Source organism: Saccopteryx leptura, chromosome 3 (assembly GCF_036850995.1).
Source record: "Saccopteryx leptura isolate mSacLep1 chromosome 3, mSacLep1_pri_phased_curated, whole genome shotgun sequence".
Lineage (NCBI taxonomy): Eukaryota > Metazoa > Chordata > Mammalia > Chiroptera > Emballonuridae > Saccopteryx > Saccopteryx leptura.
In genome coordinates, this window is record NC_089505.1 from 250,270,324 (window position 1) to 250,275,064 (window position 4,741).

General features: G+C 39.4%; 1 non-coding gene across 1 annotated transcript; it reads left to right on the top strand.

Moving 5' to 3' along the window:
* The first annotated feature begins 4,107 nt into the window (after positions 1-4,107).
* Positions 4,108-4,183, top strand: TRNAT-GGU (transfer RNA threonine (anticodon GGU)). The gene has a single exon. It is a non-coding gene; the product is annotated as a tRNA-Thr (tRNA).
* The last annotated feature ends 558 nt before the right edge of the window (positions 4,184-4,741 follow it).

Sequence of the window (4,741 nt, forward strand, 5' to 3'; positions counted from 1 at the left end):
ATGACTACAAACTGGGTGGCTTAATACAACAGCAATGTATTCTCTTATGGTTCTGGGAGACAGAAGTCTGAAGTCAAGGTGTCAGCATGGCCATGTTCCCTCTGAAGAATTTAGGGAAGGATACTTCCTGCTCTTTGTGACTCCATGGTTTGTTAGCTTGTGGCCACACACCCCAAACTCTGATTCTGTCTTCACATGGCTTCCTCCGCTGTCCCTGTGTCTTTTCTTCTTATAAGGCCACTTGTCATTAGATTTAGAGTCTGCCTGGATAATTTTGAGGATGAATGATCTCAGATCAAGATCTTTAATTTTACTACATCTGCAAAGACTCCATTTTCTAACTAAGATCACATTTCAGGTTCCTGGTGGACATATATTGGGGAGGAGCACCATTTAACACAGTATACCCCAGATAACCAAAATAAGAAAATGGGGGTATGTTGGGGAATTAACATTTTTCATTGATGCTGCATAAAATCTCTTTGTTTTAACCTATGTTTAAAACCTTTTCTGTTTATTTTTATGTCTTAATATGTTTCTTTAATAATATATATTTTTATAGTATCAGGCAGGGGTCTCAATCTGAATATAAATTTGCACTACTAAATGAAGATGTAGAGAATTGAAAAAACTGAGATGAGTTTATTGACCTCAAGACAGACTCTTGAGGTTCCTTAAAAACATTCCACTTGACCCCATGTCTTCCCTGAGTGTGCTGTGAGAGGTCTGTGATTTGTTTTTCTGTTTAAACAGAATGTAAGGAGGAATTCTGGGTAGTGGAGAATTTTGAATAAGTAGGACCCATTTGAATTTCTTTAAATGTTAATTTCATCCCTTTACTGCCCCTTAAGCCCATACCCATCTACACACATAGAAGTTCAAAGAGGAGAAAAATTAATGTTTGGGGTAACCAGGGAACGTATTGTGGAAGAGGTGATGTGATAAGGAGACAGGATGAGAAAGGTGTGACCTCATAATTATGTCTCAGGGCCACCATATACTCATCCAAAAGAGCACTAATCCTTAAGGTAACATGAGGCCAGGCCCTTAGAACCAGTCACCTCTTAGTCATGTTGGCTGATATGCCTCTGGTCCTTCTTTCTAATAGCAAGACAGCATGACCATAGACTTATATTAACTTTTTCTCTCTTTCAATATCTTGTGGCTGCATAGAGTAATTTAATAAATCAAAATAATCTCTTTCAATTTTCACTGTGGCTATGTTGGTGTTCTTTTGAATGGAGTTCATTTTTTGGGAATGGCATATATTAGTTTAAATGATTGTATAGCTCAATCAATACACATATCTTTATCATAAATATTGATGTTTCTTGCATGCTTACACCAGTGGCCCGCACACTAGGACTGGCTATTAGAATTCAGGCAACTCTGGGTAATTGATATTTTTATTTTATTCTTCCATTGAACGCTGTCATGCATATCTGCATGCAGCACTCCAGAAGGGATGAGAAATTCCGAAACAAATAAAACCATCCAGAGATCTATTACACTAAAAACTTTATGAAATGGGTTGATCCCTAAAATCTGTTGGACTCTATTTACATAGAATAAACAGATTCAACTCATTTGAGAAAACAAATACTCTAACTGCCTTCAATCTTCAGAAATCGCCAACCAAGAACAAATAGAATATTTTCCTAATAGGGTTAGAAAAGGAAAAAGCTTAACAAAATTCTCAAACAAGTAAAAAAGGTCAAAACAAAGAAAACAAACAAACAAACAGAAAAGATACCCAGGACATATCTTTTTAAGGTGCAAGGACATCTGAGTATCTGATATCTCAATGGTCATGCTTCTGTCACTTACTAAATTATATTTTTATACAATATTATATTTGATTTTAATCTTACAGTCAGGTATATTCAATGATTTATTTCAAAATTCAGTACACAGTAAATTATTGTCAGGTAAATGATAACATGTCTACATGTCTAGAATATTTTTGTTTTCGGTAAGAACTCAACCCCAAGGATGGTGTCTGTAGTGAGGCAGAGGGTCTCACTCACAACTTCACAGTGAGGGTAATTAGACTGCTTGTCCATGTGTTCTTCCTCAGAGGGGTCATGTAGCCTCTGGTGCTTGCATTTTAATCCTAACATGTAGGCTATATCTGCCCATTTCAAAGCCAACGTCTAGATATTCTTTTTCTTAATATGTTTTTATTGTTGTTATTAACTCTTTGGAACCCAGAGCATTAAAAATATCATCCTGTTGAGCGAGAAAGATCAAAGAAAGAGAATAGTTTGGAATTAGGCCTGGATGCTAAATTGTGGGACAAAAGAATTTTTGTTTCATTAACAACTAGGGAAGGTTATTCCCAAATGCTAGACAACGGGTGTGCCCTTTCACTGTGCTTTGGGGGCCTACTGTGTATACTTAGTGGGGTATTTTTTAAATGTTTGCAAAAGTATATTCCTAAGTCAGTTTGCATCAGGTAATTGTCCCAATGATTTTATTTTTAAAAGTATTTTGAGCTACATTTTGGTCTTGATTTATTACCTGTATGAGATCCTCCTTGTCAAGGGTTATAAAAAAAAGAGGCAATCCCTTCATACGTTTATAATTATCAAAACAGTGTTGTCCCCAAACTTTGAAATCTTTTAAATTATTTAAGCTTAGGGCCCAAGCTTACCTATTTCTGTGCAATTTATTTAAAATCTTTCCCAGACCCAGATTTTTTTTTACATTTTATTTTGTAATTTGCCTACTTATTTTTATGTTTCCTTGGTCCCAAGATGATCAGGCAATACTGCTTAGAGTCAGAAAATTTTAAGTAACTAAATGAGAGCCCTGAGTATAAATTTTAAGGCATCCTATGTTGCTTTATTTCAGGGCATGTATTTGTCTTGGTAATTTGATAACACAGAGCACTGAATGAAGAAAGTGAAGAATGATCAACATACGAGGGAGTGTGCACTGCACATTCAGACTTTATCAGCTCCTGGATCAGTTATCTGTTTGAAGAAAATTACATTGCATCTGTCAATAGACTTAATAACTCAGGGCCTGCTATTTGATAATGGATAATCACACAAATTCAGGAAGCTAGACCATATGCCATTCCAGTTTTCTATTCTCTTATTCACCTTAATTTTCTAGATGAGTGAAATTATCTAGTCCTGGACTCAAGATGGCATTCATGGAAACAGAGGAATCCAGCTGTCTCCAATGGGAGCCTGCACAGGTCGGGGCTGCTGGGTTATGTCTGTGACCCTGGCATCTAATTGAAATGGGCAGAGTTTGGAAAATTGTTAACCTGGACAATGCAAGTGATTAATGGATGGAAAATAATAAAGGGCACATGTGGAACAGCTGAGGGAATTGGCTAGTGGGAAACAGTGGGGTTGCAGAATTCAGGAGCTAAGAAATAATTCTGCATCTCTATTGATGAACCACGAAAGATGGGGGCTAAATGGTAGAGATGATTTAGGAAAACTTTTTTCTGGAAGGAGGGGATCCCTCAAGGGCTGTTCATTCCTATGATCCAGAATGCTATCTCTATTTATAGAACCATTTCTCTACTCTCAAATAATATGGTTATTATATCACTTAGTCATGATTTGGCTATGAGCATTGCATGACATAATTTCAGTGACTGAAACAAATAGGTGTTCCTTGTTCTCAGATATCAAGAAGACCAGATGTAGGCAGTTGCTGGTATAAATATGGCTGCTCAGGGATGTCATCAGGGACTCAAACTCTTTCCATCTTTTTGCTCTGTCCTCCATACCGGGGCTCTTGTCTTCATGCTTGTTTCTGGTGGTTACCAGGTGGCCATTGCATCTGTCTCCTCCTGTACAAGACAGGAAGGGAGGGACTGAGCCATCAGCACCTGCCCCTTCACATCAGGAGAAACAAACCTGATCCAGAGGATCCCAGTAGACTTTGGCTTTCATCCCATTAGCCCGAGCCGCATTACATTGTCATTATGAACTTCTAAGGAAGCTGGGCAACTGAGTATCTCACACAGGATTGGGCATCTTTCTGCTTGAAATCAATCAGTTTTGTGAACCAGAAAAGAGGGAAGAATTCATAATCAGTTAGGCAATGAAGAGGGAATGCCACAAGTACATATTTAAGATTTAGGCCCTGGCTGGTTGGCTCAGTGGTAGAGCATCGGCCTGGTGTGCGGAAGTCCCGGGTTCGATTCCCGGCCAGGGCACACAGGAGAAGCGCCCATCTGCTTCTCCACCCCTCCCCCTCTCCTTCCTCTCTGTCTCTCTCTTCCCCTCCCGCAGCCAAGGCTCCATTGGAGCAAAGATGGCCTGGGCGCTGAGGATGGCTCCATGGCCTCTGCCTCAGGCACTAGAGTGGCTCTGGTCACAACAGAGCGACGCCCCCTGGTGGGCATGCCGGGTGGATTCCGGTCAGGCGCATGCAGGAGTCTGTCTGACTGCCTCCCCGTTTCCAGCTTCGGAAAAATACACACACACACACACAAAAAGATTTATTGTGGAAGGAGAATGTGTTAGACAACTGTGCTATTTATGTAATCACAGGGATGAGGTGGTTCAGGTGATCCCAGTAATGGGGGTCATCTGGACACCACTGCAGTCTAGCTTTACATTATCTGTTTAATGTGAATCAATTGAATGTTTTTGAAATTTGTACCAAATCAAGAAAAACCACAAGGATACACCATGTAGAGTGGACTCAGCAGGAACAGGAAACTGAATCCATATTTACAACCTGGTTCTTGGCTGGAATTATCGCTTAGATT